Source organism: Aethalodelphis obliquidens, unplaced genomic scaffold (genome assembly GCF_003676395.1).
Source record: "Aethalodelphis obliquidens isolate GAN/ISIS:26980383/991018 unplaced genomic scaffold, ASM367639v1 scaffold31, whole genome shotgun sequence".
NCBI lineage: Eukaryota > Metazoa > Chordata > Mammalia > Artiodactyla > Delphinidae > Aethalodelphis > Aethalodelphis obliquidens.
Genome location: NW_020837975.1, coordinates 5,963,857 through 5,977,495, shown reverse-complemented (window position 1 = coordinate 5,977,495; position 13,639 = coordinate 5,963,857). Strand labels below are relative to the sequence as shown.

At 46.1% G+C, this 13,639-nt stretch overlaps 1 long non-coding RNA gene and 1 pseudogene across 1 annotated transcript; both read right to left on the bottom strand.

Moving 5' to 3' along the window:
• Positions 1–4,155: 4,155 nt before the first annotated feature.
• Positions 4,156–12,693, bottom strand: LOC113630989 (uncharacterized). The gene is made up of 3 exons (XR_003437155.1): positions 12,396–12,693; positions 10,010–11,143; positions 4,156–6,131 (listed from the first exon to the last, which is right to left on the bottom strand). It is a non-coding gene; the product is annotated as an uncharacterized LOC113630989 (long non-coding RNA).
• LOC113630987 (heat shock factor protein 1-like) lies at positions 6,131–9,415 on the bottom strand (annotated as a pseudogene).
• Positions 12,694–13,639: the final 946 nt, after the last annotated feature.

Sequence of the window (13,639 nt, the reverse complement as noted above, 5' to 3'; positions counted from 1 at the left end):
AGACTCAACAAATTTTAAATAACTGAAATCATAAAAAGTATGTTCTCTGACCACAACTGAATTAAATTAGAATGATATCTGGAAAATCTCCCAAATATTTGCAGGTTAAACAACACACTTCTAAATTACCCATGGGTCAAAGAGGAAGTCACAAGGGAAAGTAGAAAATATTTTGAATTGAATAAAAATGGAAAAATAACATATCAAAATTTGTGGGACACAGCCAAAGTGGTGCCTAAATGGAAATTTAAACATTAAACTAGAAAACAAAAAAAGTTTCAAATTATTAATCTATGTTCCATCTTAAGAAGTCAGAAAAAAGAAGAGCAAATTAAATTCGAAGTGAATAAGTAAGGGGGCTTCCCTGGTGGCGCAGTGGTTGAGAGTCCGCCTGCCGATGCAGGGGACAAGGGTACGTGCCCCGGTCCGGGAGGATCCCACGTGCCGCAGAGCGGCTGGGCCCGTGAGCCATGGTCGCTGAGCCTGCGCGTCCGAAGCCTGTGCTCCGCAACGGGAGAGGCCACAACAGTGAGAGGCCCGCGTACCGCAAAAAACAAAAAACAAAAAACACAAAAGTTGCTATGGGCTTCCCTGGTGGCACAGTGGTTGGGGGTCCGCCTGCCGATGCGGGGGGTGCGGGTTCATGCCCCAGCCCGGGAGGATCCCACGTGCCGCGGAGCGGCTGGGCCCGTGAGCCATGGTCGCTGAGCCTGCACGTCCGGAGCCTGTGCTCCGCGACGGGAGGGGCCACAGCAGTGAGAGGCCCGCGTACCACCAAAAAAAAAAAAAAAAAAAAAAAGTGAATAAGTAAGAAATAAGGAAGATTAGAGCACAAATCAATGAAATTGAGAACAGAAAAATAGAGAAAAATTAATGATACCAGGTTATTTGAAAAGATCATTAAAATCAATAAACCTATAGACAGATACTAAGAAAAACTATTTTTAAAAATCTGTAGGAGCAGAAATCAGATCAGCGCTTGCTAGTGGCTTCATGTCGGGGGAGGCGACTGACTACAAAGGAGCCTGAGGGAATTTTGAGGTGGATGGAAATGTCCTATATCTTGATTGTGGTGATGTCTGCGACTGCATACATTTGTCAAAACAGATGGAACTGTACAACTAACAAGGGTGGATTTTACTGTATGTAAATTATGTCTCAATGAACCTGAAGTAAAAGAAAATACAAGCGTGCATTTTAGCACTTTATGTAGAAGGAGAATTCCATGAAATTTTTGTTTTGGATGCATGTGTTCTGGATTGCAGTAATAAACTGTTTTTTATCCCATAAATTGTAGTTAAAAAAGAAAAAACAAGTCATTGCCCGAGAACGTGCCAAGGTCTTCCCTGTCTTGCGACTTGACACTAGCCAGTCCCTCTGCCTGAAACACTGGGACAGTTCATTCTCCGACTTCAAGTCGCCCCAGGGAGTCATTTCCAGGCAACTCTATCAAGAAACCCCTCTTGCCTCCCCTCTCTCTACAGCTCTAATGTTTATTTCCTTTATATCACTTACTACAATCTATAATTTTTTTTATCTCTGTAACAGTACATTGAGTCTGTGGGCTTGTAGGTTATAATCAGATAATAGCTTTATCCTTTTCCCCCATTGTCCCTGGTAACCTGCCCTGTGGAGCTAGTTCTTTCTCTGCCTTTGAACAATACTCAGGAAGGTCACAGAGCGAATCTGCTCAATCTCTCTATAAAAAGTCCTCCACGCTTCATTTTAAATTAAGTTTCTTCCCTCGGCCAGCCATCACTGGCTTGACTTGGAAAGTTGTGCTGGGGAACAAAGACAGTGTGGCCGGATTCTTCTTGGTGAATTTCTTTCCAGACTCCCGCAGCATCCCACCATACCCATCAGTGCCAGATGCAGGGGAGGAAATGCTTTACTTAACCAGCACAGACCAGAAGTGGTTTTGGTTTCCTCTGGCTGTGACAGACGTTCAGATTGACTTTTGCTCTGTGGGACGTTTGTGGGTTTGTATAGCCCCATGATTGCTGGCTATCTCTCACCTGCACTCTGTATCCCAAACTTCAAATTTATCTAGGTGTGGAATCGGCTGCAATGCTCCCCACTTCCTGTTATCTGAGCTCTTTGCAATGTGCTCTTGGCAGCTACGCCATCAAAAGGTGGAGCTTGTTGCCGCACTGCTGGGATCTGGATTGGCCTTGTGACTGGCTTAGGTCAATAAAACCAGGTGGAAGCAACCTTGTGCCAGCCAAGGCCTCAGAAAGCCCTGTACACTTCTGCTCTCAATCCCGAAACCCTGCCAGCCAGCAACCTCAGGCTAGTCTTCTGGATGACAAGACCTGTGGCCCGGGCACCTCTTATCACCGCAGCAACACCCAGGCAACCTTCAGAAGCAGAGCTGTCCAACTGACCAGCTGCTGATCACAAACATATGAGTGAGCTTTGCTGAGATTACAAGAAATCCATACAGGAGCCCAGCCCATGCTGCCAACCCACAGAAGCGTGAGTTAATTAAATGGTTAAGACACAAAATATTGGGATAGTGAGATACACAGTGTTAGAAAACAAACTGAACAGAGAGAATTTGAAGATCTAATTGGCTTTATTCAATGATTCATGAATTGGGCAGCATCCTATCTAACAAAGAGGAGTGTGCTCAGGGAATTCCCTGGTGGTCCAGTTGTTAAGACTCAGCACTTTCACTGATGTGGGCCCGGGTACGATCCCTGGTCAGGGAACTAGGATCCCACAAGCCATGCAGCAGGGCCAAAAAACACCATCAAGAAACTGGGGCTTCCCTGGTGGTGCACTGGTTAGGAACCCGCCTGCCAATGCAGGGGACACGGGTTCGATCCCTGGTCCTGGAAGATCCCACATGCTGTGGAGCAACTAAGCCCGTGCTCCACAACTACTGAGCCTGCGCTCTAGAGCCCGTGCTCTGCAGCAAGAGTCGCCACCGCAATGAGAAGCCTGCGCACCGCAATGAAGAGTAGCCCCTGCTCGCCGCAACTAGAGAAAGCCCACGCACAGCAACGAAGACCCAACGCAGCCAAAAATAAATTAATTAAATAAATAAATTTATTTAAAAACAAACAAACAAAACCCACCAAAAAACAAAGAGAACTGTGCTCTGAGGAGATGTTCAAGATGGAAAGATTTTAAAAGCAGAAGGAGGATGAGACAAGGAAGTTAAGTGAATTTTCCAGGGAAGATCCCCTTGCGTTAGGGGAAGGCAGGGGGTCTTATCAAGCTGATTACTTCACTAGGGTTGATCAGGTACTTTCAGACTAATTGGTTTAAAATTCCACTCCTGGGAGAAGTTGAAAGTACAATTAAGTTAGGTACTAAGTCTCGGTGGGGCGTAGCATATGACTCCATTTGGGGCCTGTTGTTCTTTTTTAAAAAACAGCAATTAGGACTTCCCTTGTGGCACAGTGGTTAAGAATCCACCTGCCAATGTAGGGGACATGGGTTAAAGCCCTGGTCCGGGAAGATCCCACATGCCACGGAGCAACTAAGCCCATGTGCCACAACTCCTGAATCCGCATGTCACAACTACCGAAGCCTGTGTGCCTAGATCCCGTGATCTGCAACGAGAGAAGTCACTGCAATGAGAAGCCCGCACCCCAACGAAGAGTAGCCCCTGCTTGCCACAACTAGAGAAAGCCCACAGCAATGGAGACCCAACGCAGCCATAAATGAATAAATAAATTAATTAATTGAAACCAAAAATAAATAAATAAATAAAAACAGCAATTAGCTAACTGATACAGTCTGTTAAGAAGTTATCTGTGTCAGTTGGATTCTTGTTCAAAATTTTCATGGCATACTCTTATCACTTTACCTTAATTTTGTGTGTTCTTATGATTTTTGTTTTTAAATTAAGGGTACTTTAATTAATTAATTTATTTTTGCTGTGTTGGATCTTTGTTTCTGTGCAAGGGTTTTCTCTAGTTGTAGCAAGCAGGGGCCACTCTTCATCGCGGTGCGCAGGCCTCTCACTGTCGTGGCCTCTCTTGTTGCGGAGCACAGGCTCCAGACGCGCAGGCTGAGTAGTTGTGGCTCACAGGCCTAGTTGCTCCGTGGCATGTGGGATCTTCCCAGACCAGGGCTCAAACCTGTGTCCCCTGCATTAGCAGGCAGATTCTCAACCACTGCGCCACCAGGGAAGCCCCTTATGATTCTTTTTAAAAAGCCAAATAACAGGACCAGAATTATTGTTTATTTTGGTTTTCCAAGCTAACTATCTTTTCTTGGCGTAGGTTCTTTAACTCCAACTTTGTGAAGTAGAGATTATTATCTACTTTATGGATAGTTAATTGAGTCAATGAAATTTAAAAGATTTGTCCAAAGTTACTTAGTTAGCAAGAGGCAGAACTGGAACATGAACACAGCAGTATGGCTCCAGAGCTGATGCTATTAAACACCATCTACTCTGTTCCCTGCCACACTGACAAGTATTTCCTGGGATGTGTGTAAACCAGTTTGAAAAGCATGGTTTAAAATAAAGTATGTGTATATTTACCTCCAGCCTTTACTTTCCCGAAGTTATTTCTAAATAACAGGCAGCACTCCCCAACATATAAAAATCTCTTTCAAATCAATAAGAAAAATATTGACAACCAATAGAAAATGAGCAATGACATAGATTATAGGAAAGGAAATTCAAATAGATTTTCAACCACTTGACTGAAAGAAATACACTTAATTTCACTAACTTTTAAAAGTAAATTAAAATAATGACACACTATTTCTTGCCCATCATATAGATATAGAAGTTTGATAACACTCTCACTTGGCAGGGGCCAGGGAACGAAATTAGTACTGTCCACACGTTGATGGGAGGGTACACCGGTGCAACCTCTACAGACAACAATTTTATAATATCTATTGAAGTTAAATATTTACATATTCTTTAATCTAGTGATTCTCCTTCAAAGAATACACATCTACACTGGACATTTTTGAGAATCTAAGGGAGCACTGTTACAAGTAAGGACTACCCCAGACACCTGCAGGTATGGTCACTCTGACTGTGAATTACATACAAGGTTATTCATTGCAGCACCGTGTGTATTGGTAGAATAGTGGAAATAACTCAATTATTCATCAATAGATGAATGTTTACATAAAAGTACCATTATCCCTACAATAGAATGTAACACAATGGTTAAAAAGCAGGCAACTCTTGTAAATACTGATTTCAAGATATGAAGTGTAAAAAAGCAAGGCAGGGAACAATGAATATGATATACTACTGTTTATGTATTTTTATAGAATATATGCAAATACATGCTTGTATATGAAGACACTGTCTCTGGAAGCTAGCAGATTCAGGTTTGAGGGGCTCTGAAACTTGTACAATTCTGGTGGCCCTTTTTAAGAAAAAGAATACAAAAAGTACAAATACAAAATTCGGTATAAGGCCTGGGAAGGGGCCTAAGCAAGCAAAGGACGCTGATGCAGAAGCATAGTTGGCTTCACAGTAAATTGCCTCTATCTGGAACGATGCAGGAGAAACCAGTAAGAGTCTGGCTCCTGAGAGGTGAACTGGGTGGCTGCAGGACACGAGAAAACAAGCGATGCACCTTTCTCCCTGTGGGATTTTGCAGTATGTTACCTATTCAATAGGAAGAATTCCTTTGTAAATTAATTGCAGTGTCAAACCAATACAATTCCTAAATAACCAGAACAAACAGTAATTTCTCAGAGAAAGATACATTTCTTTCTTTAGAGACTCCCTTCATTTTCAAGACACAAAAAGAAGATACATACCATTTTTGGTTGGTTGAGCTAAGGATAATAATGCCAACTGTTGTTTTTTAAATACCAGTAGCTTCTTTCCCTCATAAGAAGAAAAGTCTGGATCTTAAAATGGGCCTTAAGGTTTTATTTCTCATATACTGTTGATCATCTTACAGCACCTCCTTGCTGATGTTTCACAGCATCCTGTTCTTCTTTCAGAGATACTCTAGCTTATCTATGAGGAAGTTTATTATAGTTTATGTGACATTCCCCTCTTCTCTCTGCCTCTGTTTGCTCTGTATTTTGTTGTTGTTTGTTTTTTTGCCACAGACAGAGCCCGTTGTTCTTAGATCTCTGCCTGTCTTGTCCGTCTGTCCATCCACCCGTCCGTTCTCGTATGTATCTGTATATCTCTATGTAAGGGGAAAGGGGGGTTCTCATGTAAAAATCCAAAATATAGTTCTATGAACACCCGTGTACTAGTCAGTCCAAGTGTGGCTATGAAGCCCCAAGCAAGCCTTGGCACACGGGGCCGCACCCTTGGTCTGGGGGGCCACGCCAAGACCCGGGCCTCTAGGAGACAGTGGGATCCCTTGCTTCGGGGGGCTCAGAGCCCATCAGCAGGGAGATGGTGGGGTCATCAGCGTGGTTGTCCTCCTGCGAGAAGCAGGAGCCCTCCCCCAGCTCTAAGAGCACCGGCAGGGCTTCCCTGGTGGCGCAGTAGTTGAGAGTCCGCCTGCCGATGCAGGGAACACGGGTTCGTGCCCCGGTCCGGGAAGATCCCACAAGCCGCGGAGCAGCTGAGCCCGTGAGCCATGGCCGCTGAGCCTGCGCGTCCGGAGCCTGTGCTCCGCAACGGGAGAGGCCACAACAGTGAGAGGCCCGCGTACCGCAAAAAAAAAAAAAAAAAGAGCACCGGCAGACCGCTGCCCCGCACGTCCACGGAGCCCGGGTACAGCAGGAGCTGCTTCCCCAAGTCAGGGCTGCTGCTCTCTGCCTCGCGAGGCCTGGGGGTCTCGCGGGCCAGGCTGCTGTCAAGGTCAGGCAGACTCCTGTCGGGCAATGTCACCGAGGGGCCGAACAGGTCCGGCAGGGCACTGGTGTCCACGCTGAAGCCGTGGCTAGTCGGCTTGGTCTGCAGGTCGCCCAGGTTGGAGTCCATGGCGTCCAAGTGGTCCCTGAGCTCGGTCCCCTGGCTGAACTCAAACACGCAGAGAGGAGGAGGGGCAGGGGAGGAAGCGGGCGACCCCAGACATCTGTGGAGCGCGAGTCAAATTGTCCAGGCAGGCTATGCTGAGGCACTTCTGGGAGGGATGGGGTGTGGGGCCGAGGCGGGCAGGGGCGAGAGGGGTCACCCCCTTCCGCCCCCGCGTCTGTGAAGGGTGTGGCCGAGGCAGCCGGCGCAGGCTCTCCCACAGGATGGAGTCAATGAGGGTGGTTGGGGACAGGGGCGTATCCACCATGGTGGACGGGTGCCCGGGACCAGCATCCTCTGCCCGGGGGCTCCGAGGTGGGCTGGGGGGCTCCTCCTTGACTCGAACCAGGGTCCTACTGGACAGGGGCCTCTAGTCGTCTATGCTCCTGCCTGGAGAGGCCAAGGGACTACTGGGGTAGCTCAGTTATGTCAGAGACGAAGGGTCCCGAGCCGGCAACAGCATCTGGGGAACAGAAGCTGCGGCCGCTGTAGGCCATGCCGGAGCCGAGTAGGGGCCCGGGCCGTGGATGTGCTCCAGGGAGTTCTGGGCATGGAATAGCTGTCGTACAGCATCAGGGGGATCTTTCTCTTCACCCCCCGGATCTAGTTCCACTGCACCAGCGAGATGAGGAACTGGATGAGCTTGTTGACGTCTTTCTGCTGCCAGGCGTGCTTCTGCTGCAGGCCAGCCACCTTCCGCCACAGGGCCTCGTTCTCTTGCTTCACGGTCAGCAGTTTGGAATCCATGCTCTCCTGCTTCCCCTTCATCTGCTGCACGTCGGTCAGCAGCTTGGTGACCCTGTCCTGGGGAATCTTTATGTCCTCGCTCCACAGAGTGGACACGCTGTCACTTTCCTCTTGAGCAGGGGCTGCTCCTGGCCGCGCAGGAAGCACGGGTGCTGGAACTCGGTGTCGTCCCCCTCTGGCTTGACCAGGCTGCCCTGCTCAATGCGGACCACCTTCCGGAAGCCACACATGTTGAGCTGCCCCACGAAGCTGGCCGTGCTGCTGTGCTTGGAGGACTTAGGTGGCACCTCCTTGGCAGACGGGCCCTGGTTGAGCACGTGGACGCTGTTCCTGCTCGGGCTCCAGAACGTCCGTGTCTTGGTTGCTCACGAAGGTCCACAACTTGGTCAGGAAGACCTGGACGTTGCTGGGCTCTGCCGTGCCCAGGCCCACGGGCAGATCCATCCCGGGCAAGGAGGGAGAGGCGGAGGGAGTGACCACGAGGAGAGACCACGGGCCGGCCGCCACCGCGGGCCGCCCGGATGTGAACCGGCCCGGGGCCTGCGGCCCACATGGCCACCGCCATCTTGCGACGCGCGAGCTCCTGCCGGCGTCGCCCACCGGCTTCTTTTTAACTTTTTATTTTTATTTTTTGTTCATGTCCAAAGTCTCCCTCAAATACAGTATACAGTCCTGACCTGAGCACTCCTATTTAAAAGCAAGACACCCACAAGCTGGTGGGCCACTCTGGAACCTAGGTGGGAACTAGTGGCCTTGAGGTAATTGAGTAGGAATCCAGACTTTTAAATTTTTGAAGCATGGAAATTCCCTGGCAGGACAGTGGTTAGGACTCCGCGCTTTCCTGCACGCAGAATGGCAAATTTTTTGAATCACATTCAAACGTCAGTACCTGTGGGTATTTTTTCTTGAGGGAGTCAGTTGCCTCCTGGGGGGTGAGAGTGGATTGTCAGTCTTCTGGGAACCAAATGGGGAAAGGGGGCTGGTGGTTCACTGCTTGGGATATAGGTCTTCACTAAAGGCCCCTGTGTTCAGAATGGAGCCTGCTCTCTGCTCATTTGGGCTTGGTGTCCCCAAGGCCAGAATCTGTCTGGTTTGGCCTTTCCCCAGTCTTCTCTCAGCATGATGGGCTGGCCTGGGAGTTGCCTGGTTACCAGCTGTGGGGGGAATTAACTGCAGGTATCTCAGCTTCTTCAAAAACTTTTAATCCATCCTCTCCTTGCACCTCTGCTTTCACGGGAAACTAGAGCTGTGAAATTCCTACATTTTCCCGAAGTTGTGCCTCAGGAATTGCTTCTTGTTGCCCACAGCTCCTGCTCTCACCCTTAGGTTTTGCTTTTTCGGATTGACAAGGTCAGTAATCACTCTTCTCTCAGCTCCACCAGCTTTCCAATTAAGATGTTGTCTTCTCCTGTCTGATATTGTCTCTTCCCCTGTTCTCTTTGTGCCTTTCTTATCCCATTTCAGGGAGGTTTGCGGCATGAGGTGAGAGGAACTTGAATGTCCAATTCTCAAGATTTAACCAAAAGAGCTTAAAATTTCTTTCAAGTTCAAAGAAATGAAGCACAAATTTGTCCTTGGATCAAGATATATCTTTGTTTGGGGATGGACTACTTCTGTAAACCTTTTGTTTAGCATTGGTTTTTTCATCAATTGATTCAAAAATATTTCCAAGTGTCCAGTATACTGCACAGACTGGACAAGACAGTGTTGGTTGCCAGCCTCATAGAGCTTTGATTCCAGTTTCTTTTTGTTTGTTTTTTTTTGCGGTACGCAGACCTCTCACTGTTGTGGCCTCTCCCGTTGCGGAGCACAGGCTCCGGATGCGCAGGCTCAGCTGCCATGGCTCAGAGGCCCAGCTCCGCGGCATGTGGGATCTTCCCAGACCGGGGCACGAACCCATGTCCCCTGCATTGGCAGGCAGACTCTCAACCACTGCGCCACCAGGGAAGCCTATGATTCCAGTTTTGAGGAAGGAGACCCACAGATAAAGAAGAGAAGACAATATGTATATATATATATATATATATATATATATATAAAATAAACTGCAGTAAACATTATAATGAAAACCAATAAAAGGGATAAAGAATAATCCTATTGTCCTCCTCCAAATAAGAATTGTTAGTATCGGCTTTTCCCATCCCCCACCTCCCACTCATTTTTCACAACCCACTCCAGTTGGGCTTCTGCCTCTTACTCTCCTAAATCCCCCAATGACTTGGATGTAACTAAATACAATAAATTTCCAGACCTCCTCTTACTTGATTTCCCCAGCACCAGATAAGTGGACTTCCACTTTCTTGGGACACTTTCCTTGGTCTCCAAGACACAACACTTTCTAATATCCACCTCTGTGATCACTCTTGCCATTGCCTTCTTTATCCTGATGATCTTGGAGACGCAGCAGCAGTGAGTGGTGGCTTGAAGCAAGATCTTAGTTCCCTGCCCAGGAATTGAACCTGGGTAGCCTGGATGAAAACCAGGAATCCTAGCCACTAGACCAGCAAGGGCTGGAGACTAGAAGTAAATTTTCTGTGGCTCTTGCCTCCACTGAAAAATGCATTTCTCAGGGAGACAAAAACTGTAAAAACAGGTATGAAGTTTATTATTAGAGACACAGCACAACAAGTGGGAGAGCACACAGAGAAACAGTTTGTTTAGTTAAGACAGAAGCAAGGCAGAGATAACACACCCAGAGAGAAAGGGTGTGGGGTTCTCCCTAATGAGGAGGAGTAAAGAGTCGGTTAAATCATTTATACAGAGTGGCTCTCCCCAGTCTTTGTTTACCTTTGGCCAATTATCTGGTTTCTTTTTCCACACCTGACCTGTCATAGGACCCTCCCCAACTTGCATGCACAACTTTTTTCCAAGATGGATTCCAGCCCAGAGGCCTATGGGGGCCCTTGGCATCACCTATTCTGGGGTGGTGACCCCTTCTTTTTGACCCCCAAGGAGCCTTTCTGTGCATGTACGGTGTCTCCTTTGCCCCAAAGATGGGAAATATAGGACCTCTTGATCTTTTACTCAAACAGGGTTTAGCCCCTCTCTGTTCCTGCCATGACTGTTATCTTAAAGTGTAGGCACCCTGTTTCTGTTGTTATTCCTATTTCGAAGTGCAAACAGGAGGCTGGTTGTAAATATCTATCCTGGAGCCCACCTATCTCCTGTTTCAGGAAATGCAAACAGGAGGCCTGTTGTAAATGTCTAGCCTGGAGCCCATCTACTTCCTGCCCCACTGACATTAAATATTGGAGCTGTCCAAAGCTTGAACCCCCTTCTCTTCTCATTTTGCTACCCTGGGAGAGTTCATCCTTAAGAACTGGAAATTTTAGGACTCATCTTCCTGTCTGGACTTCACCAATAATCCTGATGTTACCTTGCATACAGCCTTGACTCCTTTGCTCCTTCATCCTTTCCCAGCACTCTTGGCAAAGTCCTAATTCTCTGCCAACTCTGCCATTGCATGCACGTGGCTGAGCATATCTGGAGGGAAAGGAAAACACATACCATGCTGACTGGTCTCATTTTGAATTTTTGGTTAAGTCTCAAGTATACCTTGTGCTGGCTGACAGTCATACTACATGTCCCTAGTCCAGTGGTCTTCACCCTGGAGTGTGCAGACTCCAAGGAATACACAAAGTCCTACAAGGGACAGGAGGACATGGCCAGTTATGAATGTATCCATTTTCACATTCTCTATTTCTGTATATCCTTTTCGTAAAACTGATTTACCTGTGAACTTTTGTGCATATTTTCATTTCTCTCCTCCTCTTTTGCCATTGCCCATTTGCCATTCTCCCAAGATGGGGAAATATAAAAACATCTGAGTTGCTAAACTAAAGTACAATTTGAAATTTTTTTTTTTTTCCGGTATGCGGGCCTCTCACTGTTGTGGCCTCTCCCGTTGCGGAGCACAGGCTCCGGACGCGCAGGCTCCGGACGTGCAGGCTCAGCGGCCATGGCTTATGGGCCCAGCCGCTCCACGGCATGTGGGATCTTCCCGGACTGGGGCACGAACCCATGTCCCCTGCATCAGCAGGCGGACTCTCAACCACTGCGCCACCAGGGAAGCCCAATTTGGAATATTGTTTTTGAAAGTAAATGACTCTAATAATTGAGTAATGAATCCTTTAGCAAGTCAGGTGGTTTTCAATTCGTTGCTTTCAACAAAATTAATAGAGAATCTAATTGAGTTTTCAGCTTGAATATCATTAAAATACATTTAATGATGGCTTATTATGTGATTTTTGGCATATAATTCAGAAGAAGTTCAAAGAAGTGAGTGTCATTGCTATAATAAAATTATTTCCATTCCCATTTACTTATTTATGTGAACAAGAACTCTCAGCTTTTATTCTGATGAAAAGAAAAATAGATAGAGAATTGTTACTGAAGGTTGTCTCATTCCAGCTATGCTATTCTTACGATTGTTACATGTAACGATGTTACATGAACTGTTACCTAAAGCAAGCCCAGGTGCCTGAGGCACAGTGAGGCCAAACAATACCAGAACTTGTTGTTGTCAGAGTCTGGAGCAGAGAAAGGTTTATTGCAGGGCCAGGCAAAGGGCTTTTTCATGACTTAAAAAGCCCAAACTCCCCAAAGGCTTTCAAGCAAAGCCTTTTTCTTTTTCTTTTTTTTTTTTGGCCACACTGTAGGGCTTCTGGGATCTTAGTTCACTGACCAGGTATTGAACCCGTGCCCCATATAGTGGAAGCAAGTGTGGAGTCTTTACCACTGGACCGCCAGGGAAGTCCAGCAAAGCCCTTTTAAAGGCAAGATGAGGGAGTGGCGTGGTTAGTTGTTGCAAACTTCTTGGTGTGGGATCGTTTGTTCTTGCAGCTGTCCAGGTAGGTCAGTTCACAGGTCACGATGTTCCTCTAAACCTCCAACAAGACAAATGTTATTCTGTGTTCAGGTCAGGTCAAGGTCAGTCTATCCTGTATACTTGAAGCTATAGGCAACATTCTTTTACAAAAGGTGCAGAGCCAGCATGACTAAGCACAGGCAACAGAGCATAAAGATTAAAGTAAAAGGAGGACTTACCTGGTGGCGCACTGGTTAAGAAGCCGCCTGCCAATGCAGGGGACACAGGTTCGAACCCTGGTCCTGGAAGATCCCACATTCTGTGGAGCAACTAAGCCCATGCACCACAACTACTGGGCCTGTGCTCTAGAGCCCCAGAGCCACAACTACTGAGCCTGCATGCTGCAACGACTGAAGCCCATGCGCCTAGAGCTCGTGCTCCGCAACAAGAGAAGCCACTGCTCACCACAATTAGAGAAAGCCTGCGCGCAGCAACAGAGACCCACCGCAGCCAAAAATAAATAAATAAATAAATAAATAAATAAATAAAAATTTTAAAATAAAAGAAAAAAGTAAAAGGAACAGATCTAATATGGAGTCAGATTTGTTCTTCCTTAATACAGAACTAGCTAAAAACCCATTAAAAGACGCATTGTAAATAAAATTTTATATGTTTATTGATAGCTATCAAAATGTATAATATATTTATGTGATTTTGATCAATTTGCTTTGTTGCTAATAGTTCAATCCAAAAGAAAAGTTTAAACATTTAGAGTATTATGGTTAAAAGAAATTAAAAAGAACTAATTTTAAAAAATATATTTTGTTACAGAGAAATATAGAAAGATCAATACAAGACTTTCACATATAAAATACATTAAGAAAAAATTATGTAGTGGAAGTGAATGAAATATAAATTCAAGGAAAAAGTAAATAATGTAAAATGTCCAGCTGTTGAAGAAGAGTTTATTTATATGTTCTATCTGGGTTTTTTTTAAAGATTTTATTTTTTTTTAAAGTCTTTTAAAAAAAAGACTTTTTTTTTTTAAAGTCGTTATTGAACTTTTTACAGTATTGCTTCTGTTTTATGTTTTTTGTTTTTTTGGCCTGAGGCATGTGAGATCCTAGCTCTCCGATCAGGAATTGAACCTGTAACCTTGCATTGGAAGGCGA